Source organism: Panthera onca, chromosome B1, assembly GCF_046562875.1.
Source record: "Panthera onca isolate mPanOnc1 chromosome B1, mPanOnc1 haplotype 2, whole genome shotgun sequence".
In the NCBI taxonomy this organism is placed as follows: domain Eukaryota; kingdom Metazoa; phylum Chordata; class Mammalia; order Carnivora; family Felidae; genus Panthera; species Panthera onca.
Window position 1 is genome coordinate 10,361,984 of NC_138342.1, and position 25,599 is coordinate 10,387,582.

At 39.7% G+C, this 25,599-nt stretch overlaps 1 pseudogene; it reads right to left on the bottom strand.

The window, feature by feature from the left end:
• The window catches only part of LOC132693142 (small ribosomal subunit protein uS7-like), a 68,052-nt pseudogene extending 55,362 nt beyond the window's left edge, over positions 1 to 12,690 (bottom strand).
• Between the last annotated feature and the right edge of the window lie 12,909 nt (positions 12,691 to 25,599).

Genomic DNA, 25,599 nt, shown 5'->3' on the forward strand with positions numbered 1-25,599 from the left:
TCACCTTTCTTTCCCTCTCTCTTTTTGGGTGGACTTTGTCCTCATTTTATAAAAAGTAATAATAATAATAAAAAAGAAACAAAAACTCTTTTGGGTGCTTTTTGCTGAAACTTGTAGACAGGGCTCGTTCTATGCAAAAGTCTTGTGCCTCTGGCTTCCATTTTTCAGCCCTAATTTGGTACTCGTTGTCCTTTGCTGCTTTTTCTTCCTGCGGAATTTTTACCAAGTCCTAAACACTGGTGTTTGTTCTGACGGATGCTCTGCTCTTTGTCATGCAAATAGGATTTCGCTTCAAACATGATTTTAATTTGATGGATGTTCTGGTTGTTTGTCATGCAAGCAAGATCTTGCTGGCAGAATATTTTTCTAGCCAACTCTGGTAACTCCCACGTTCCCACAGTTACTATAGTCATTTAGTCTTGTTATGTAAAGCCCAGGATTTGGGGGAAGTAAAACCACTTTGATTACATTCATTAAATTTGTAAGCTATAACATTTTCACATACCCATGCGAATGCATCTCTATGACAAATTCTTAAATGTTAAAAATAGCAGTGATGTTTGGTTTTTTATGTATATACATACATGTGTACACATAGGTAGGCAAGTACATGTATATACATGAGGGTACCTATGTGTGTGTATTTCAATGATATACTTCTGCAATTTATTCATGTTTATGAAAATAATGATGTCCTTTGCTTATTCTAGAAAGGGGAGATCTAGATCCTGGTGCCCAGCTTCATTTGCTGAGAGGAGCATTGATAGTCAGGGTCTGGGGTTATTAGGATGCTGTGTACCCAGGTGGAAAGGTGCACGGAGTCCATAAATAGAAGTAAGGTAGGGGCCACAGGTGAAGTAGGGACAGGGACATTCCAAGGAGGTCAGAAGTCATCTCCAGGGCAGCAGGCGGGGAAAGCCTCATTATCTCAGGACACTTTCATAATGAGATAAGACCACTTAAAGTGAATCCACAAAAATGGGACACATATTTTGGAGAAAATAAAAAAATCAGTTAGACTGGGATAATGTATGACAAATGAAACTTAACAATTATAAAAAATAAGTTCATTTTACCTTCTTCTAAAAAAATTTTTTTTACATTTATTTATTTTTGATAGAGACAGAGCACAAGTGGGGGAGGGGCAGAGAGAGAGGGAAACACAGAATCGGAAGCAGGCTCCAGGCTCAGAGCTGTCCTCACAGAGGCTGTCGCAGGGCTCGAACTCACAAACCGCGAGATCATGACCTGAGGTGAAGTCGGGCGCCCAACCGACTGAGCCACCCAGGTGCCTCAGTTCATTTTATCTTCTATTTAACAATATTAGCTAAAATGTAATTGTGATCTAATTCTTAGAATGAACAAAAAAAAATGGATCAAGTGGATTTCATCGTTTTGGTGGTGGGTGCATGGTTTTTATTATAAACGTATGGCATCAGGACGATATATCCTTCACTTTCCAATAGTCCTTCATAGCCTGACCTTAAAGAAAGTACTGTTTTGCAAAATATATATTATTTTGTTCATTGTCCAAGTGTTCTTCTGGCTTTTTTGATAATCAAATGATTCACTCTTGAAATGCAATAGGGTATTTTAAGTTTGTCTTTTCTTTAATTGTTAACCGATTTAACTGCCACCTTCTGGACCATCAGCGGTTTTCCAGGAGAATTTGGACCTTCTCCGAGATGGGTCTTATAACTTCCATCAATTTAATGAAATTGTTTGGAAATGTTGCAGTTCCTGTGCAATTACTTTGCGTTGTATTCTTCAAGCTGGGAATACGACAACAAAGCAATGGATGCATTTATACCAGTCCGGCACTCCGTGAAAGTCTAACCAACAGGGCACTGATACAATACATCAAAATGAATGCTCGTGTTAGAGCAGTGACGTGTGTACAGCGACTCACTGTATACACGGCTATTTCATTAATGAACATTTTTTTTCTATTATATTCATAGAAACAAACTGTGGGGACAGGAACAGAAATAAATTCTGGACATTGTTGGTCCAGAATCATGCCTAAGTTCTGTGTTGTGGATCGGAAGCAGGAGGGAAGGCCGTTCCCAAGGTACAAAGATGTAGGAAATAGGCCAGAAAGCAGAACGTGAGGGTAAGTGGCTTATGCCGTCGGCCTTGGCTGAGGTTTACATTTTCTAAACCTGGTTTCTGCTGGCGGCTGACGTAAAAGTGATGGACACCTTGGCAGTATAACGATGCCCCACGTTGGATCCCCCAAGAAGCAGACTGAGGTGGAGATTAGATACAGGAGATTTTATCAGGTGTGCTGTTAGGGTCCACACCTGTGGCAAGTAGGGATGGAAGCAGAATTTGGCAGAGGGAGAAGATGGTTAGTGACGCAGTCCCATCAGAAGCCTGAGCCAACCTTCTGAGGCTGGGATGACCCTGCAGAGTTGCCCCAAGTTGAGAGTGAAGGGTCCCAAGTCCAGTTCATACCGTCATATTGAGTAGTCATGGGTGCAGACAGCCCCAGGAAGGTGATGTGAGTTTGGGCAGGTGCCCTCTCTAGTGGAGGCAATTCCTTTAGGGAGCCAGTGGGTGAGACTGCCTTCTGGGACAGTCTTGAAGCATGGCATGATGATGATTTTGAAAGCTCACTACGTGTTTGTATAGTCATGAATTCAAGTAACTTTGCCAGAATTCTCTTTTTCTTAAATTACCATAATTAACTTGCAACAAAGCTGTTATTATTAGCCCCACTTTAAAGATGATGAAATTGAAGTTCCATTGCTATGTGGAGGAACACTAAGCCTACAGTTTATAATCCACTGCTCTGCCAGAAGAATCTCCACTGCTTCAACTTGCAAGCTTCACATCTAGCACAGAGCCGCATCCTTCTTTCTTCTCCCTTGTTCAGGGTGCCTTACACAGTACCTCTCACCCCTCTTGTTTCCTATACAGAAGGGGTACATATTGATCCACATCACGGAGAGAAAAAATGAGGTTCACTTACTCATTGACTATGTCAAAAAGTAGCTAACTGGCACTGTTCTATTTCAGGAAAAGTACAAAATTTAGAGAGAGTTGGTAATAAGTCAGACAAAGACACCCCCCTTAACAAGGTTATGGCCCGATCATTTACAGAAGTTGGGTGACTTTTCCAAAGTCATTAACATAGTGATGGGCAAAATTGGGATTGAAGCTGGGGCCCATTGACTCCAGAATCTCTGCGCTTGCCCCTAGGCCACCTGCATCTTGGGTCTTTATTAAAACCTCCTCTCATCTGGACACAAATGGAGGAGATGCTCCAGGAAAATTTGCACCGGGGACTAGATCTAGTCCCCGCACTGAAGGCAGGGCAAAGTCACCCCCTCGGGAGTTCTGACCTAATGCTTGTGTCCTCACACCTCAATGCTCAATGCTCTCCATTGTCAGCCAACAAAATCAACAAAGACATAAAGGTAACTGGAAAGAAATAGTTTTGTTTAGAAAAGTGTGATTTGGATGTTGGATAGAGGACTTCAGTGCAATGCTTGCCCCCATGCAAAGGCATGACCCGAAATACCTTTAGCACTTGTATCCCACCCTTTGTAGGTACTGTGTCTCTTTGAGAAGGGAGAGGACTCACTAAAGGGAAAATCAAGGGAGAATGTAGGTGATACAGATTTTTAGACAGACCTGAAACAAGTTAATACAGAACTGTTGTCTCTAGAATGAATTTCCACAGGTCACTACTTTACGAAGTGGACGCCCCAAAAGGAGGGCTTTCTCTCTTTCCTGTATGAGCTTTTCTTGGTTAATGGAAGTCAGGTCATTCTAGAAGTAGTTTCCTTAATCTCTATGACTATATTTCGGCTATGACAATTATATAAATCTTTCTCCTCAACTGCCTGAGATAAATATATAAAAGCTATCAATACTTACATAGCAAATGCAAGAATATAGATATCCTGGGTCAGGAAGATAGGAAATAATTACTAATTCCAATACAGTTATACTTGTGGCTGTGTCATCATTTATGAATACCTTATTTCAATGCCTTATATTAATCCTTTTTTCATATATTAAGCAATTTTGAAATAACTGTGTAAACGATGTATTCCACTATTACTGATGTCCTATTATGTGCAAGGGGTTATGCAAAGAATTTTATATACATGTTTTAATCCACTCTTCTAAACCTGAAATCAGATCGTGTTACTCAAGGACACTTGGATTTTATGGGCAGAGCTACAATTTGACCACAAGTGTGTATGTGACTAAAGATTTCTATTTCCTTCAGTCACATTGGCTCACTGTAATCCTTATCAGTGTGGAGACAGTTAAAACATGGTTATATGTATCTTCATCTCATAGGTCTTCTTGAGTGTGGGAAAGGGCTCTTAGGGTTTGGTGTAAAGGTAACAACCATTACTTGAGCTCCTACCATTGTCAGGCATTGGATTTGCCGTTGTGAAGGAAAAAACAAAACAGACACAGATCCTGCCCCTTCAAGAGTTTTATAATGTGTAACGAGACCGCACTTTACCATGTACTAGTGCTATGCCAAAAAATACATGGAAAAAATATGGCCAAAAAATATGGCTTATACTATCAAATTTCATCGTCCCAACCACCTTGTGAGGTAGCCTAGAACAGGTGTTATCTGCCTACTTTGGAGATTCTCAGTTTCCTCATTTGGGAAGTGGATTCCCATTTGGTACAGTATCTGATACAAGATTGCCATATGCTATCATAAGTAGCAGAATTTACTTCTGGTCCAATGTAATATCATCTGTACATATGCCTAAATTACTATGATAAAGTTAAAAATACAATGAACACATGTAAAGTGCAATGGTAGTTGGAGGCAAGTTAAGGAAGAAAGGAAGGAAGAAAGAGATGAATTGCAAGTCTTGTACTCATGGAACATGTTGTTTGTTGTGACTTTGCAGAAAGAGAAGATGCAGAAAAGTAAAACCTTTTGCTCAAGATTTTATAGCTAGGAAGTGATACAGTCAGGAATGAAATTCAGGCTCTCTTTTTTCTAATGGTTTGTTTATTTAGTTATTTATTTATTTATTTATTTAGAAGGGGTGAGAGGGCAGAGAGAGGGAGAGAGAGAATCCCAAGCAGGCTCCACACTGTCAACATGAGCCTGACATGGGGCTCCATCTCATGACTATGAGATCATGACCTGAGCTGAAATCACGAGTCAGGTGCTTCACTAACTGAGCTACCCAGGTGCCCCCAAATTCGGGCTCTGTTAACCTTCATCCCACCACCCAACACAGCCAGCCCCGGAGAAGTTCATGCAGTACAAGAGGAAGTTGTTCCTGGGACTCAGGGAATACTGCAATGTCAGGTCTTAGGACAAAGACTAAATTCCCCTTTTCTCCCTAAATGTATGTCATTGTGCAGATTGATGGCAGGCAGCAGTGAAAACCAAGGGGTAAGCTTTATATAATTACAAAAGCTGGTCTTTTTCTTTTTGGTTCTGCTAATATCATTGATAATTGGATCAGACTCTGGATGGAATAGAAAATAAAGACAAGCGTGCTAGCAAAGATGTCTTATATTGCATTGCTAAATATAAATGTTAACAAAGAAAGACCACTTCCTTTCGTTTGCGGAACGAGTGCTGCCACACAAAAGCTTTAATTCAAATCAGAGGAGCAGTTTATTTATAGGTAAAAATGGAGTGTTCACAAAAGCAAAGCATGGAAGCTGTGGTAGGGTCTAGTTCTATTTTCTGGATATTTTTGGCTCTCTTCTTTTTGGGTACATGAAAGAATAGAACTTCTGTTGCCTTTGAATTTAGGTGGGAATAAATAAATATCTTTGGCCAATGGAGGGACAATGATTCGATTATTAGCGCGAGGCCCTCCAGCTCTTTCTTTCTATCCAGTTTGTTTACCAGTAATGTTTGAGATGGTGGCTGCTTATTGGCCCAAGATTTTGAGTGATTCCACATCCCCACCATGTTGATGTGCAGTGCAGTCAGTGTGAGTAAGAAACACATGTTTGTTATTTTAAGTATTGAGATTTGGTGGTCATTTGTTCTTGCCACATATTCCAGTCTAGCCTGGCTGGTATAGGCGAAGCCATGGGACACCCTTAGTACAAATGTTAATGTTGTTTCCTCCAATCCTCTTTAATATCAGCCTTTCTGTGCATTGTTTTGAGTGCTTCTTGAACTCAAAAATCTCAATCTTTGCAGCTAAAGACTGTGGCTCTTTCCTTTTCCTTAAACTATCTCTGTATCTATTTCTGACATAGTAGATTCAGAAATAGAGTGACAAATCTAAAGGTATTTGATTTTGCTTTCTGTATGGGAACAAACTGGGGATAAAGTATATTCCTACTATATGTGGAAAGCATGCTAGTCAAAGGTACCACTTAACACATGATCAGTTTAAGATTTTCAACTCTGTTCAATCACATGGGCCAACAGCCACATCAGTCGGTGGAATTACTATATAATTCTGACTTTGTAATGTCAAGTAATTTTGTTTATTCTGGATTTTTCCATCCTGGGGGGCATAAGAAAGCATAATGCGCTGAACTATGTTTACATTTTGATATGAAAGTGGACTACAAGATCATGATGCTTTTACATGATTTTAAACCAATTGTTCAAAACTGAGAAGAAAAGTTACACAAACAAAAAACACCTCAAAGCAGTTTAATCAAAAAAAAAAAAATCAGCATGGGGCACCTGGGTGGTTCAGTTGGTGAAGCATCCAACTCTTTATCTGGGCTCAGGTCATGATCTCCTAGTTTAAGAGATTGAGCTCCCTATTGGGCTCTGTGCAGACTGCGGGGAGCCTGCTTGGGATTCTTTGTCTTCTCTCCCTCTTGCCCCTCCTTTTGTGCTTTCTCTCTCAAAAGAAAAAGAAAAACTAACAAATGAAAAAGATAACACTTTGTTTTCAACAACTTTTAAGACTATGCAAGAAAATCTCAAAAATATATCTGTTCATCAATCACGTAACTGTTAAACATAAGTAATAGCCACCAGAGACTGAGAAACTGGGCTAAAGGCCTTTCTGAGAAATGGAATCCTTGGGTAATGACTCACAGGAGAAGCAATTCTTTAAAAAGAAACCTTGGGACACTTTAGGATTTGAAAATAACTTTCCTTAGGTTTAGGACAGTAATATTCAAGACTGATAGAAAACTTAAAAAAAAAATTCTGCTAAGGTTATCTGTGTAGCACCATTTATTTGCCATCAAGTTCAGACAGATAATTCCTTAAAATGCACACCAACATGTTAAAGAGCTGTTCATACACACACACTCTAGTCCTTCCTGACTGTGCCTTTTATTTTGCTATGCATTATCCCTTCTTTTAAATTTCTATTTATTACTTAAATATCTTGCTTTATTGGATCCATTATTATAAACTTCTTCAGTCTAACCTTTTATTTAATTATTTTTGTTTTCTTATTTAATTCTATTTTTCTGTACATGCACTTAAGTCCTTTTTTGCATATAAAAGGATATGTACTTTTAAAAGGATATGTATATCCAACCTTAAGTAATTTATAATAATATATATACCTTGAATGCTTATTGATATCTTTTCATTTATTTCCTATTTTTATCCTTTATGCTAAGATCACCTGTCAATGACTGTTTATAAAGATCTTGGTTATAAATGAGAAACATAGGAGGACTAAGACATTAACTCCTTCGTCTGGCCCTATGGGCATCCTGAGACTAAATAGCTTTTTAAAGAGTCTTATTGTGCTTTTTAACTGATGTTGAATTTTCAGTCTTTGTAAACCTATTTTCTCTCTCATTTGCAAAATGGAGATAGTGTTAGTACCCAGTTCATAGAACTGTGTTATTTTAAATAAGTGGCTACAAGACATAAGTGTTTAATCAATGCCGGTTATTATAATTGCTATCCTCCTTCTCTTCCTTGTCTTTCTCATCATCATCTATAATCTTTGCATCATTGGCTCCTTCATAATATTCAGGTTCCTAAAGAGACGGAGGGAGGGAGGCAGAGAGGGGAAGTGACAGAGAGAGAGAGAGAGAGAGAGAGAGAGAGAGAGATTTTTTTCTCAAGGAAGCCTTCGCTAATTACCTTTCTCTAAGCTATAATTCGGGCTTATTATATTCATAATATTTTAATTATATGCAAATATTAAACGTATTTTTTTTTATTTATTTGATTATTGTCTACCACCTCTGACTAGGGATTTGGTTCTTTGTAAGCAAAGACTTTCTATTCTTTCCATTTGTTCCAATGCTTATGAATGTGCCCAGACCTGATAGGACTTTAGTTAGTATTTGCTGAATAAATGAATATTTATTTGAAAGTCAAATCTTTTTAATTCCATGGTTCATTCTTCCTCCCAGTGTACATCAGTCCGTATTACATGCTGTAATTCTCCAGTCTATCCAAAAATGTTCACAATGTAGTGGAATTATCAATGAAAGAGTGTTTCTGATTGGTATCTTTTGAGATATTTTGATGTGTTTAGAGAATGAACAGACTTTTTAAATGTTTATTTATTTATTTATTTATTTATTTATTAGAAAGCCTGATGTGGGGCTCTATCTCACGCCCCCTGAAATCATGACCTGAGTCAAAATCAAGAGTCAGACACTTAACCAACTGAGCCACCAAGGAGCCCCAAGAACAGACTTTTGATTGGAGAAAACCAGGCAGGAGTTCATGAACATAGAAAACAGCATCAGCAAAGAAAGAGCTGGATATGTGAAAGGTATGGATGTTTTTGGAACCATAAGTAGACTAGAGTTGTTTGATCAGAGTAGTGACTGATAAGAATGTAACACAGATCTAGACCAAATTAAGTTGGACATTCTTTTCATTGTAAAGAATGTAACCTATATCCAATAGAAGAGATAGTTATATGTAGCTGAAATGATTGCAAGAAACAAATTCAATGGAAGGAGAAGTTGAAGATGACCTTTTGCTTTCTTGCCTGTGGTTGAAAATAATAGATGCTGGAAGCAGGACAATTTATTGATAACAATGCTCACAGAGCATCAGGCAGGAGGTGGAAGAAGAAAAGCCAGGATTCCTGATATACTCCATGCAAACATAAATAAGTTATAGATTTATAAGGAATTATAGAAATTAAGAATATGACAAAATTATCAAACTAAATAAAAATCACTGGCAAATATTATAAAACACAAGTCATGATTTAATATATTCTGCAATATGATAGAAAACATAACTTTAAAAAATCAAGATAGAAAATAAAAACAAAGAAAAACTTATCATTGGTGTTGTAACTTCAGTCTTGGTATCAGGCAGGCTGGGTTTTGTTGACACAAACACAGGTATTATTTTCTTGGTTCACATATTTCTTATTATATAGTTGTTTCACATTCAAATAATATTATTTTGTGGTTTCTTGCTCAGTAACCTTGGATTTCTTAATATGATGATAAAATAACAATATTTCTTTTTATTTTACTTAGCTTTCCCTCATTTATAAACTAGGGAATCAATACCTTGCATCACTGACAGTATCTACCCATTTTATCTGGTTAATAACTCTTGTCTTCCATTTATGGTTTCATCTGTAGCCAACTAGGAAATTTGGGGAGAAACTGGACAGGAATTTTTTGTTTCCCAAGTTTAATACATGGCCAGAACCATGGACAGCGCCACACTCCACTTCCCTGCCCTTGCATTTAGTTGTGTTGGGCCAGTTTACCTCACTCATCTCATTCTTTTCTTTGTTCAGTCTAGTTCTCTTCTTACACAAAATCTTAGTGTGTATGCCCTCAAGCTTACATCTTGAGACCACAAAAAATATAGTTTAATGCCATGTCTTATCAATTTCATTGCACATGTTTGCTTTTATTGTTTATGTTCTATAATTTAAAAAAGTTTGCTGGATCATAACTTGTTAGGTAAAAAATATGTACAAATCTTGGCAGGAAAACACTAAATGAGTTGGCCATAAGTAATATTATTTAATTAAATAGACATTATTGAGCCCTTGTGGTAAGTTCTAAGGGAAGATGATAAGAGGAGGAGGCTGAGGAGGAGAGGTGGAGAGGGAGAGTGAGAAGGGAAGAAGAAGAAGAAGAAGAAGAAGAAGAAGAAGAAGAAGAAGAAGAAAGAAGGAGAATGAGGAGAAGGAGAAGGAAGAGGAGGAGGAGAGGAAGAAGGAGATGGAGGAAGTGGGGAAAGAGGAAAAGAAAAGGGAGCAGGAAAAGAAGAGGAAAGAAGGAAAGAAGAAGGATAGAGAGAGAGGAAGGAAGAAAGGAAGGAAGGAAGGAAAACATGGAAGAGGGAGGGAGCTAATGAGGGATGGAGGAAGAGAGAGAGAAGAGAAATAAGATTCAATCTCCACTGACAGCAGGAAACTTATTACAAAGATAAGATTGAAATATGTAGAATTATCTATCATACTGGATAATCTGTGATTAGTGGTAGAAAAGCACTCATGTAGGGGCACCTGGGTAGTTCAGTTAAGCATCCAACTTTGGGTCATGTCATGATCTCACAGTTGGTGCGTTCAAGTCCCAAGTCTGGCTCTTCTGACAGCTTGGAGCCTGGAGCCTGCTTCGGATTCTTTCTCCCTCTTTCTCTGCCCCTCTCTCGCTCACATTCTGTTTCTCACTCTCAAAAATAAAATACACACACACACACACACACACACACACACACACACAGAGAGAGAGAGAGAGAGAGAGAGAGAGAGAGAAAATCACTCATTTAGATAAGTTAGAAAAGCAGTGAAGTTGCTAACTAGGAATCTTTTACAATTTTATATCATGTTAAAGCTTACATGTTATTTTCACCTATACTTTCAACTTAATTTTAAATCTTTATAATGGCTCTGTAAGGTGTATATTCTAGATATCATACACTATTTTACAAATAGGAGACACTGACACTCAGTGAGATCAAATAAGTTATCTCAGTTCTCAGAGTTAGTAAATAAGAGATTTAGTTCTGAAAACTAAGTTTTACTATCTGCATTTCCCACTCTATACCTTCTTTTTTTATATGGCCCTGCTGTAATATTTTGTCTACACCTTAGCTTAAAATGTTTGGCTTATTAATTTATCACCAGCAATGTTTCCCATCCCCTGCCAAGAATGAAAGAATACAGTAGTATTGGTCTTGGTTTATGAACATTGTGTAATAAAAACCTGTGTAAAAATACAAAAATCAAACCAAAACAAAAATTTACCTGTGAGACAACATGCTTCCATTAAACAAACTTCTAGTTAGCATCTACAATGTGCTAAAAGTCTTCAGAATATAGTGTTAAACAAGATAGAGTTATCTTGGGGCGTCTGGGTGGCTCAGTCGGTTAAGCATCCAACTTCAGTTCAGGTCATAATCTCACCATCCGTGGGTTCGAGCCCCATGTCAGGCTCTGTGCTGACAGCTCAGAGCCTGGAGCCTGCTTTAGATTCTGTGTCTCCATCTCTCTCTGCCCCTCCCCTGCTCATGCTCTGTCTCTCTCTGTCTCAAAAATAAATAAAAACATTTAAAAATTTTTAAAATAAAAAAAAAGATTGTGAACTTTAAAATAAAAGATAGAGTTATCTTTAAGAGCTCAAATACATGTAAGGAGACAAAGGATATGATCAGTCTATTATAGAAGTTAAGCGTTGGACATGTATCAGGAAAGACACAGCAGGAACTATAATTCAATCCAGATGGCACCCTAACATGCACACCCTTGAGAGTGAGTAACTCCTTGATTTTGTAACTTAGGAAACCCTTTTCTCAATGTTGTCCTAGTTCTGGTGGCAGTGATGCCCATCTTGTCATACTGAATCCTTATAAATGCATATAAATCATCAGCACTAGTTTTCAAAAGAAAAGATATCCTAAGGGGTAAGGTAGAAGAAATAATATAATAAGTTATGCATAAACATATATAATCATGATTTCCTTTTCAGACCACAGTCCATGTTACCCCTGTTCTCTGTGAACCCTGTGGATAAATCTTTTGTACTGAGACCTAAATGTTTATTCCCCAATATTCTATCTTCATTGAGCTGTCTTTTCCATTGACTAGGACCATTGTCAAGAGAGTGATAAAGTTACCCTAACGACTTCATTGATTACTAATAGATTACTTATTTCCTCCATTGGGTAGAAGCAACCTAATTTCTTTTTAGTAAATGAAATCAAGGCCCTGTAGTCATCACTTCTCTGTCTTTCAGTGCAGTAGCAGAGGAACCCAAATGACCAGGGTATTTTCTTGTCTTGTAAGTTAATAGAAGTGTTGCTATTCTCCCTAAGGGAAACATTATTTTCTTAAGAAATATAATCACTGGAATTTAGAAATCCTCTAAGTGAGTTATGTGACATAGCAGTGAGATTGTTCCCTTCTACTTCTGCTTCTTTATTCCCAGACCCATGTATCTGGCTTTGAGGGAAATGATACCATGGGCTGGTTGTTGGTTTAAATTACATATTACTCCATGTAAGACAACATTAATACTTGAGGGTGTTTTCTTCTAGCCAATGCTGTAAATAAGCTTTAAATAGTAGCCTTGGCAGCAGGGAATGAAGCTGTGTTTGATTTCCACAATTCTATTGAACTATACATTTATGGATGAAGGATTACTGATAAGAAAAACACATTGCATATACAAAAGCTTTGTTTTATTTGATTTCCCATATAGTTTCTTACTTGGAAGAGATGCTGTATAGGACACTGAGATGATGACAGTGGTATTCTGTAAGTCCACAAATGGTTGTTCTGACAGAGTATGGTAGGCAGTCATCGTTATCCAGAATAGGATTCTCAAATATCTATTCCCAAGAATACAAATTACTGTCATCTCATGATGGAAGGTATCCAATGTATTAACTAGCCATTGGTTTTATTATATTTGGTTTTAATATTAGAATCCACTTTTGTCAAGATAGGAATTCAGTTGTTTCAGTACCTGGATCAGCCTTGGTGGGGCTTAAGTCATGTATTTGTGCTCGTGCATGGGTTTCTTCCTGCCAAGACTGAATAAGAAGACACAGGAAAAGTATCAGTATATCTTGGGAAAGGGGCTGACATCCACAGTATGGATGATTTCATCATGCTAAAAACCCCTTCCAGAGTGGATGACTTCCTGTGGGCATTTATGTAGTACAAAATACATACTACATATTATCCAAAATGTACTACAAAATCCAAGAAATCTATGCACACACCTTTTCCACAGACCTTCTTGTTACTAATCTTGCAGTTTTGGTCTTTTACATTACCTGAAAGTAGCAAGCCAACCAACTGGCCACTACCCATAAGGTGATGTAGACTCATCACATCATATCTCTTAATGGAAAAAGTGGGGAAAAAACAGATGTGTTGCTCACAATTTTGCCTACAAAGAGGATTTCCATTCATCGTTGACTTAATAGCCACTTGTATTATTTGCTTCTTATGATCATTTTTATAGTCTCTTGGTCACACCTATTTCTGGGACCCTTGCTTTATTCCAGACTCTATGGCAAGTGATTCATATAGGCACAGCCTGCAGGCACACCATCTCATGATAGCACCGGACGCTTTTTACCTTCTGACCTGAGGTTTCCATGTTCCTGCTGAGATGTCAGAGATGACTCAATGCCCACCCAAACTGGAAGTGCAGAACAATTAAAACTCTATGAGTATAATTTTGACCAATGGAAGTTAATGGAGAGTGACAAAGGCTAACATCAACTAACGCAACAAACAATGATTGTTTTTCACCCAGTTTCCATATGGAAGTTGGTTCATAGGCCCAAAACCAACTGATTGAAATCAGAGCTGGAGCCCTTTAAGACAAGACCCTATGATGCTATCAAAAATATATAGTAAATATTTGTCTCATAATTTCACAAAAGCCCTTTTAACTTCCAAGGAAACTGTTCTCTGAGAATATTCAGATTTTTAAGACTATAGGGTATAGAGTTTGCATGATATTTGTGCTCACCCAATCTGGAAGTGTCCTCATGTTCCTCTGGTTAGATTGGGAACTTATAGAAACCAAGCAAAAATGGAATTTGCTCCATTAATCCATTTCCTATTGTGTTTAATGAGTCTGCAGACTTAGCTGTGTTATATCCCTGGATTCTGAGTGCATAGTAAGAGTGGTAAATTTAATAGCCAACAGTCTTCATATTAGTTCTCTGTCCTGCAGAGTGAGGGTCATTATTAAAATGCTATATATCTATGTTGATTCTTAATATTGAACAGATGACTTAGCTAGTGATACAGGAGACTGGATAGGGAAATAATGGGATATTATAAGTAAAGAGTTCTAGGCAAGTGGTATATACATGAATAAATGAGATTTTAGCATAGGGTGTAAGCCAGGGATTTTTTTCTTAGTGGGTGTACTTTTTTCCAACTCCAACTATTGAACAGTTCTATTATTCATCACTAATGTGCCATATTACGTCTGTCATATACTAAGTTTCAATATATAAATAAACGTGTGTTCCTGGACCCCCAGTCTATTTCATTGGTCAAATTTCTTAGAAAAAATATTTTTTAAAAGTTTATTTATCCCGAGAGAGAGAGAGAGTACAAGCAGGACGGGGTAGAGAGAGAGGGGTTGAGAGAGAGAGAGAATCTCAAGCAGGCTCTGCACTATCAGCACAGAGACTGGTGCGGGGCTCAAACTCATCAACTGCAGTATCATGACCTGAGCAGAATTCGGATGCTTAACTGACTGAGCCACCCAGGTGCTCCTCACTGGTCAAATTTCTCCACCTGCATCAGTACCACATGCTGTCTTAATTGGAACTTTACACATACAGTGCTTAATTGGAGCTTTAGAGTACTGATATTATGTCTCCTCTTCCAGTTCTCTCTTCCTGTTATATTTTTTCATTTGAATGCTTTGTATGTGTCAATCAACTTGGATTTTATTTGATTATTTATGGTATTAAGTCTTCCTTCACATTAAAATGCATATATACCCATTTGGGAGCAATCAGGAGTAGGCAGACCACACAGTGAGTTGTACATTTTACAAGTAAGAAAATCAAGGCTTCAATCAAAAGATTGCTAGAAGAGTGTGGAAACCCAAGTTACACACTGAGAGAAGATAGAAATATTTTTAACTATAACAAAGGATTTGTATCATGATTATACAGTAAGAATGCTGATTACCCAAAGAAAAAAAATATGCAAGAGACACGAGGATGTATTTCATAGATGAGGAAACACATATCTAGTAAATATGTGAAAAAAAGAACAGAGATGGAAGAAGCCTTTGTGAACAAATCAGTATTACAACTTTAATTTTTTAAATGTGCATGTGTATGTTTTGCATATAAAATTTTGGAATCCAGGCAAGTGGGGTTATATAAAAAGGAGAGCAAGGGAATTACTAATACAGGATTCCTACTGATATTTATATCTTGTTAGTAGAAGCAGAGATCTGGGCTTATGGGAGAACCTTGCCCTGAGTTGTAAGTTACTGTCAAGGTTCCAGTTTGTTTTTCCATTTGGGGTTGTCATTAGGTAGTTAGATTATTAAAAATAGCTAAGTAAATATCTAAATATAATTGGAGTAAATAGAAAGGATAGTCACCCAATCTAGCGTAGGAACCAGGCAAGGATTTATGTATTTATATACATTTATATATAAGTGTATTCTGGGATCAAGTTCATAGGATTATAATAAAATGCCAGTATATAACATGATATTTAAGGACTTAGGCTCTGGCATATTCAAAGCTTAAAATGATCACTTATTTGGTAAGTTTCCTAACCTCTCTTGGATTCAGTTTATAGATAGTACTTGTCTATTACCGATGGGAATGATAATAATATCAAACTCATAAGATTATTGTAAGGATTACATAAGTGAAAACTCATAGAGTACTTGGTAAATGCTCATAGTCAGAACATCGTGAGCCAAAGGGTGCCTGGGTGGCTCAGTTGATTAAGCGTCTGACTCTTGATTTTGGCTCAGGTCATGATCTCATGTTTCGTGAGATTGAGCCCCACGTTGGGCTCTGCATTGACAGTGTGGAGCCTGCTTGGGATTTTCTCTCCTTCTCTCTCTGCCCCTCCCCAACTCGTGTGCACACGCATGCTCTCACTCTCTCTCTCTCTCTCTCCCTCAAAATAAATAAATAAACATTAAAAATAAATGTAATATGTATATGTATTAGGTACATACATATTTTTTTCAGCTTGGACTTTAATTATTGAAGATGCCAGAGTTACACTGAACACATTTTATATGATTGTGTCATTTAACGTAGGAGGAGTGAGTTATACTTGACCCAGGGAAGCTCAACCTGGAGAAGTGAAATATTTCATCAATAGGAGGTAGGGGAGAAATGTTAAGATTTTGCTTAAATTATCACTACTTTTGATTGTAAGCTATGTTGCCTGAGAACACTTTCCAAGCATTGGCAATTGGCTGAGACTTCTCCCCATGCCCTGCTGAGTTCTGAGAAACATGAATCAATAGTCAATCGTTCAAATTAATCAAATTCTACCTGAAAATGTTGTAAAATGCAGCTCAATGTGAAATACCATATCTTGTAGAGTGGAACCATTTTCAGATTTAATCTTTTTATTACCTGCCGAACTGGGAGTGCACACACACATATACACACACCTTTACTCAGAGGAACAGAAGTCAACATTTTCCCAGTTAACAGACTTCACTTTCAACAGCCAACAGAACAAAATGCCAGTTTCACTGGGTCCCTTGAGTGCCAAGATGAGCATTTATAGAACTCTGTGATGGCATTTTTAAAACTTAGGATGAAAATGATCACTATAATGGAACAAACAAAAAGCCATTTGTTTCTTTAATAGACTGGGGAATTTTGGAATCTAGAATTTTGTTGATCCAACCTAAGTGGATGCATGGAATGCCTGATGGGATAATTCTGGATTAGGCATGCCACTTGGCTTAAAATGCCTATGTGTTATTTGGAGTCTCATAGATGATCAAGAATCAATTGTTTCTAGATGTGAGCTTGCCTAGAAGAACTGCTTCCTCTAGGAACATCCAAAGGGGGGAAAGGGCTATCCATTTTGTCCTCTAAAGATGAACCATAGTATTCTTCCGTCCAATACTCTCATTTTGCAAGATAAGATAGAGAAACTCAGAAAATTCTGAAAATTTCTAGACTCTGCCTGTGGCAGAATCAGATCTTCTGACTCTGAATATAATGCCTCTTCCACTTCACCAGAGTGGTAGCAATGACTATGCGCATTCATGGTCTTCAGGCCTTTGGAAGTACTGTCTATGCTACCACTTGGCCTCTCACTTCCTGACAATTGCTCCCACATGGAAGAAAATGTGGAAGAAATTATCTGATGGTCCAGTCAGCAGATTTAGGGCCTTTGTTCCTGACCTCTCACAACTCTGTGGCATTGTTAGCATCTCTCTCTTCAGTGAGTTCTTGCCTTTATCTCACATATACGTTCAGTTTTCATTTTCCTTCACCAAGACCTTCCACAGGCTCTATTTCCTGCATGAAGTCAGCACTCCTTCCCTTTCTTATGCTTTCAAGCTGTTAGGATTTCCTCTTCCTGGGTTGCTACATAGATACTTGCCACTATTTTATTTTTCTTTTGCTTTTGTTTGTTTGCTTCTCTATCCCCCCTCCCCCAGCCAGGTTTCAGAGTTATTTCAGAGGTGATTCCATTTTTTTCCAGTGGTGCTTTTGCCTTAAGACTTTTCACCTCACCTTCTTGTACATGTACATTTCCTGAGCTTTCTCCCCTTGGCTGGAGCAGGAGTCTGGCCCCCCCCCCCCCCCTCACCCACTATGGCCTCTAGCGTTGCAAACGTGCTGTGATTGCTTGCATGGGCACCCATATCCCTCTTGTACACTTGAGCTTCTTTTTTTTTTAAATGTTTATTTATTATTGAGAGACAGAGAGAGACAGAGCATGAGCATGGTGGGGGGGGACAGAGAGAGGGGGAGACACAGAATCTGAAGCAGGCTCCAGGCCTCCAAACTGTCAGCACAGAGTCCGACACGGGGCTCGAACTCATGAACCGTGAGATCATGACCTGAGCCGAAGTCAGACGCTTAACCGACTGAGCCACCCAGGTGCCCCGTACCCTGAGCTTCTTGCAGGCAGTATCTTCATTGTCTGCAAAGTTTCTGGTACATACGTGAGTTTCTTGAAAGAACCAGTTAATTTGCTTCCTTTTAAGAGAGCTAGGCTGCATGACCTAGAAGCTATAAGGCCTTCTTCATTTCTTTCCTGAAGCCCAGAGCAGAGGCAGCCATATTCATCTAGAACATTCTCTTGCCATTTCTCTTGGGCCACAACTACCTGAGGTTCCCTTACCATATGAGATGGCTTAGGGGATGGGTACTGGGTTACAATCTGGAATGAAGTATCTTGGACTCTGGGTGTGGTATGGGTATAGCACATCAGTGTTTAGTAGGCTGTGGAGAGGTTTGGAGGGGTAGCAATCAAGACATTCTGAGTCTGAAGTCAGATAAACAATCTAAAGGGTTCATTAGCTCACATGAAGGGAAAAGGGAGGGTGATGCTTCAGATTCTGTGTCTTCCTCTCTCTCTGCCCCTTCTTCACTCACACACTCTCTCTCCCTGAAGAATAAAAATAAACATTAAAACATTCTTTAAAAAATAAATAAATAAAGTAAAAGGGAAGGTGAGGTTAAAAGGCAATTAAGTAGAAGCTGATGGCTGTCAGAGGCTGAGAGTTTGGAACTGACCGATGGGAAAAAGTCCCGAGAAATTCGGGAGACTGAGGGAGGTCCTGCTTTTGCATACTTTAGAGATCTTGAAGTCCTATGTATAGCAGAGGAGGGGTCTTTGGGGCTCTGGCCAGTTCTGCTGGCTACCTCGTTTCTCTCAAATCTTCTGTGTCAAAGCACTTCCAATCAAAGATTCCACCAGCCCTAGATCCCAGGCTTGTATTTTGTTTCTTGATTTCTTTTTTTCATTTCATTTTTCTTTCTTTGTTGTTTATTCTTTTCCTTCAAGGGCCACTCCCCAAATGGGCGAAGAAACATAAATGCACAAGGAGATGAAGTACGCATGTTGTACTTTCTTTGTTCCTCCCACACCACATCCTACTTTTAGTCCTGTCATATCTTCTTCCCGTGGGGGCAAATCATTGCTGTTCTCTGAGAAGTCGTCAGTGTCTCACAGAGTTCTTCCTCAAACACAGAGAAAGTCAAGTTTCCAGTGATAATGTCAAGAGGACTATGTGACATGCCTCTGGCAATGACAAAATTTGACAACCCAAAAAAAAATCTTGTCTCCTTCTTCCTTGCGCCTTACCCATCTCTCCTGAAATATATGTCCAATTGCTAAACCCAGTGGACTCTTCCAAATCCTCCTCCTGATATTGTGTCTTTATGAGTCAACACTGAAGTCGCACAGTGCCTGGTACATAGTAGGGATTTAATAAGTAGACTCTTCCCTTGGCTTGCAGAACATGAAAAAGATATTAGGCCTTTTTCCACTTGTCAGATTTTCCCTTTACTATCTTTCTTTGTCCTCCAATCTCCAAATTTAGGACTTCTTTCACATCCCACCTTAACCAGTTATGAGACAGGGCACAGTCTTGCGTACCAATTCCATTCTTTTCCTGGGCAAGAACACTACATTTCCAAGCTTTCATTGAAACTGATTTGGGGATGGACACATGCCTAAGTTCTGGCCTCTCAAACTGTGTCTGAGAGTTGTGTGGGCTCCTTTCAGACCTAGCTATTAATTCTTGGCTTGATCATCCTCCTTGCTCTCTTCTTCTGACATGAATGACCATACAGGACAAGTATTAAAGATGGGTCTGGGACACCTGGGTGGGTTCAGTTTGTTGTGTTTGACTTTGTCTCAGGTCATGATCACAGTTCGTGAGTTCGAGCCCCACAGGGCTCTGCACTGACAGTGTGGAGCTTGCTGAGGATTCTCTCTCTCTCTCTCTCTCTCTCTCTCTCTGTCTCTCTCTGCTGCTATGGCATTTGGGCTCTCTCTGTCTCTATCTCTGTCTGTCTGTCTGTCTCTCTCAAAATAAATAAATAAACTTCAAAAAATAAAGATCAGGCTATCACATGCTGGAAAGAGCCTGAATCTCCAATTCTCTCCCTGGAAAACACTTACCCGGAAGTGCTGCTCCAACAATGTTGTCTGTCACTTGTGCAAGAAATAAAATTTTGTTGTGCTATGTGGCTGAGATTTGGGGGTTGCTCATTATACCTATTAGTTACATTGAGTAGAGACAAGTGAACCTAATTTCGGAACCTAAATTTCTCCAAACAATGTGATGGAGACAAACATGTGATGGAGGCAATCACATGAATCCTATATCTACTGTTGTAGTAAGGATTAGAAGAAGAAATATATACAGCATGCAGGTACAGTGGTTTCCAAGCACCAGTAAAACCAATAGTTGGTTTTCACACCAACATTGTATTAGCTGGTGTTTCTGGGGTCTGCAATGGGCTATCTGCTATGTTGGGTCCTTCCCACACTCGTTCAATAACTTCTCACAACGACCCCAGGAGATTGAGCTGACTTTACTAAAGGGAAAGCTGAGCTGTGAAAAGTAAAGAAACCTCCCCAGTCACAGAGCCAAAAAGTGCTGAAGCCATGATCCAAACCCAGCTGTGGTTTTATCTCTGCAGCTCTGGATTGTTCTATGCTCTTAATATGAGATCAGGTACTCCCATAGTGATGGCTATTTTATGGCACTTGTCCTTGGGTTTCTCCTGTTTCTACACACTCTACCTTGGTGACTTCACTCTCAAGCTGCATTTTCAATGACCACATCAACAAGAATGGGTCTCACATCAGTGTCTTCCTTCCCACGCTCTTTCCCAGTCCATAGGCCTCATTGCCTGTGCCCGCGTCAGGCTTGACACATACACGTGGGTGTCCAGTCAGTGCCTCAAACTGAACATCAGCCTTTCTATTCCCTTTCTTTTTCTGTTTCTTGACATGCTCATTTTTTCAGACTCTCAGACTCAAAATTTCAGAAGCCTCTGACTTTTTGCACGGTCTTGTCTTTTTCTAAGTGGTCCCTAAGTCCTGTTGCTTCTGACCTTGCATATTTTCCCTTTTTTTTGGTCCCATAAGTACCAATAGAATACAGACTGTTTTAAACTGAACTTGGACTATTGCAGTAGCCTCACAGCTAGTACTGGTTTCTTCATCCCTGAACCTTCTCCCTCTTTAACACCAGGCGATCAACTCACCTCCCTGCCTTTACGGTCCAACTAACATGACAATAACATGGCACATAATGCCAAGAACTTAGGATGTTTAGCTCCTATGAGCTATGGAGGAGGCTTAATTGCAGAGCTACTCAATTGGTTGTAAAACAATGAGCCGAAGAAGAATGGAGCAACATTAGAAGGTAGGAAAGCCATTCTCAAAACAGGCAGGCAGTCCCACAACATGGCTAATCTGAGAGGCTCAGCTTGGAAAAGGCAGCTGGAATGAGGGAGTGGGATAGAGGTATGGTGTAGGGGTTGAAGTTAGTATCCTTGAATCAGATCTGAGGTTGAATGATCATTTTGAAAGAACAGCCACTGATCTGTCTTCAATGTGAACCCTTCAGTGTATCTGCCAACAAAGGGAGGATCCTTTACCTTGGTGCCCAAGGCCCCCCATCCATGCTCTGAGTCTCATTGCCTCCAGTCCCCTGCCTTGCTACACACACATTTTGCGGTAGCACTCACCCTATACTTCCCTCATACTAAATTTCTGTAGCTTCTTGCACATAGTTTGCTGTTCATGCTTTCATTTATTCATTGATTCACTCAGTCATGAGAAGTAGCTTGGCATCTACATCCGAGCACTGACTCTCCAGTTAGACCACCTGATTTAATTCCAGCCCTGCTACTTACCACTATGGAGACTTGATCAAGTTACTTACTGCCTGTGTGCTTTAATTTCTTTATCTATAGAATGGGGGTTACCTTAGTATCTATCTCCTCCTAAAGCTAAGAGAAATAGTGGAGGTAACAATTTGTAAAATCCTTAGAACATTGCCTAGCACATAGTAGGCACTCAATAAATGTCAACTGACAATGAATTCATCCACTCACATTACATGTTCCGGAAGGACATTGATAAAAATGGCTGATCTCATAATATATTCATTCAAATATTTTAGTGAGAATTGATCATGTGCATAGCATGTACGGTAATGAGCCAGACAGATGTGACCTATGCTCTCAGGAGCTTATTACAGCTCATTGATGGAGATGGGCATTGAAAATCACCCATTTTGAAACTAACATTAAACATTGTGTTTAGAACACAGAAATGTATTTTCATGTGAGAGAAGTAAAGGCGGGTGTTATTTAAGACTGGGAGTAGTTGCAGCAGGCTTCCTTGTGAACCTTGCATTGAAGGTCAAGGATGGACAATGAGGAAATGGTCGTGTGAGAGGAAGTAGGAACGTTTTTAGTGGAGGGACCAGCATGAGTGAAGGTGAGGGCTACAGGAAAATGTACATGTTAAGGAGCTAGAAGTAGAAAGTAGAAAGTGAGGTGGGAAATGGGGTGAAGGGTTTCTTCCACATGATCGCCCTTCTCTCTGTAATACCCCTCCGAAATGCCCTCCTGTGCCTCCATACTTATGCAGCATCCTGACTCAAACATAGAAACACAGATCATGAATCATCCTAGAATGAATAACCTGACATCCTTCCTCCTTAGGTGAACGAAGAAGATTCTTTCTTTAAAAAAAATATATACATTTATTTATTTTTTGGAGAGCACTTGCAGCGGGAGGGGCAGAGAGAAAGGAACAGAGGATCTGAAGCAGGTTCCGCCCTGATAGGCTGACAGCAGTGAGCCTGTGGTGGGGCTCGAACTCATCAACCGCGAGATCACGACCTGCACGTCTTTGCATCTCCCTTTGTTTGATTAATCTCCCTTGTCCACTAGAGAGTGGACTTCCAGAGCCCTATTCAGTCCTCAGCACCTACTGAATCCTGGCATATGAGTGTTTAATGAGAAACAGGGTTGCTTCTTAGAAAAAAATACACACACACAAGGAGACACACAGACCTGGTAGGCAAGGAGTGCCATTTTCTGGGTTTGGTTCTGTTGTGTGGTTGACAAGCCCAGCTCATCTCTTCCGATTTCAGATTTTTCATTCAATATAATGATATGGTTTTTCATTCAATATAATGATATGGCAAACCATGTTCTCTGTGCTTTCTCTCCCTAATCAAGCATCATATAATTTCATGAAAATCCAAGAATGCCATTAAAATGCAAGATGCCACTTAGAGAGCTCACGTTTTTGAGTTCACACTGCAAGCTGGAGACAGCGCCGGCACCAGCTTCTGAGCCCCTCACGCTCCCAGAATGAGCCACGTCCCAGTCTGGCCCTTAGCCTCTCACAAGCTTGTGCGATTCGGCGACATTTTAAAATGTCAGAGTAAATTCTTGAAGTGTTTTGCAATAATTTTTCTAAACATTAACAAGATAGTTCAAGTTCCAGAGCCCCAAAGTTATGTATCAAATTAACTTACAGCGTCCTCACTTATTAACATTTATTTATATGTATTTTTAAGTGCTCTCTAAATGCTGGGCTTTGAGCTAGCTACAGGGAACACAGTAATAATAAGAGTAGGCTCTTCATTTTTCCACTTCTCAGGAGTTTTGAGTGTGAGGTTTGCGAAGCTCAGAAAAAACAAGTGACATTCACAGCATGACACTCACTGTGGTGAGTATTCTCTGGAGCACTGAGGGCAAAGTTCATGGGGATGAAGAGAAAGCCCATCCTATTCTAAGAATAAAGGAGTGCCTTTATAAAAAAATGGGTTAGATAAGTAGGAGTGGGAATCTATTGCCATCTGTTTTTGTAGCGAAAACTCTAAGACTTAAATCATGCCTGCTTAGAAGAACGTTCTAAAGATAAAGATTTTGCTCAATACCTTTCCCCTTGGAATTTCAGAATCAATTCAGACACATACGTAGGAGTTAAATAGGGGTGAGAATATCAGCTTTACTGTTGGTTGAGATGTGGAGAATTTGGCTTGTCCAAATCTGCCTTTGGGCTCCCTACTCCTGAATCTCAGCAGTGGGGCCCCCGTGTGAGAAGACTCGGGTTTGTCGACCGGATGTCTGCCCAACCTGCCGCACAAAAGCCATGATGTGCTCGCCTCCGTTCCTCAAAGAAGCTAAAAGTGGGCACGGAAGTGAGCCTCCTGATCTGTCTTTGGAAGGCGTTCCTGGTCTCCTCGTCAGGCGTGCCTCCCTAACGGGTGAGGGACTGGAAAAGAAGGCCTCTATTCTGTGGGTACACTGGGCAAAAAGAGAGCCTGCAAGGGCCACCCCAAGCATTCTGGGTCCTCCATCCAATCTTGGCAACAGGACAAACCACTCCTCATCCGATAGGAAGGATGAAGTGAAAGGCAGAAGGCAGGCAGGATGCTTCCACTTGATACTCGTAAGGCAGCTCAGGCCTCTACTTGTGGCACGTGGGAAGCAGTGACAGGGAGGTCGTGAGTCTCCCAAGCAGACATCACATGCTCCGGAGATTGTTAAATGCAATTCACTTGAGGTAAGGGTCACATGTTGCACTGTCTTCATTCATTTTTAGTCATTCATTTACTAGAAGCTTACTCAACTCTTAAAATATATAAGCCCTGTGGTCGGCACAGGGATACAAAGGTGAATAAGATGTAGCCCATGCTTCAAGTTGCTCACACATACTATGGGGAGAGAATAGACACTGATGTTGTTTGTTACACGAAGGAAGATCTTTGGGGAAGAGTCAACATGGCCTTTTGCTAAAGAATAATCCAGAAGGGGTAGAGGATGCGCATATTCCTATACCCGCATTCCAAAGGTAGGTTATTTTTTAAAATAATTTTTAAGTTTATTTACTTGTTTTGAGAGAGAGAGAGAGAGAGAGAGAGAGAGAGAAGGTGAGTGGGGGAGGAGGAGGAGAGAGAGAAAGAAACAGAGAGAGAAAGAGAGAGAATCCCAAACAGACTCCATGCTGTGAGCCCAGAGCCCGATGCAGAGCTCAAACTCACGAACCATGAGTTCATGACCTGAGCCGAAATCAAGAGTCAGATACTCACCTGACTGAGCCACCCAGGCTCCCCCCAAAGGTAATTTAATTTAAGGGGAGATGGCATTGATTATTTGTGGGGTCTTGAAGCAGACTACCTGGGTTCATATTCCAATACCACTCTGGCTTTATGAAATCACCTTGAGTGTGGCACAGACTTCCCTGCTTCATGCAGAAAGTAGCATTAACTCTTGATTACGTCATTTGAACATCAAAGAAAATAGAGCATAAAAGGCACTTGGCCAAAGGCCTTGAATATAACATGTAGTCCACCCATGTGTGACTTAAAAATAAATGAGTAAAATAGAAAGGAAGAAGCTCAAAGTGAGCTCTGTTTTCTCTTTCAGTATAAGAATTGACCATTGCAAGTTGGCACTTGGTCTAAGCATTTGTGGCTTCCCCATATTTGTCATCTTACCGTGTACTGCTCTTCCCTTATAATGGTAAAGGGTGGTCTTGATGGGCTTCTATTTAGGGACTTTAGTAAGGCAGGTAGATGAGGCTGCATCACCCTATTTTGTAGTGAGTTTGGGGAAGGTGGACCTCCGGGATCTGGTGCAATGGTAAAATGGAGGCCCATACCTTCTCTTTTTGTGCAGTAATTATGTCTTAATTTAGTAAAGATCACAACATTGCATTGATATCCTCTGAC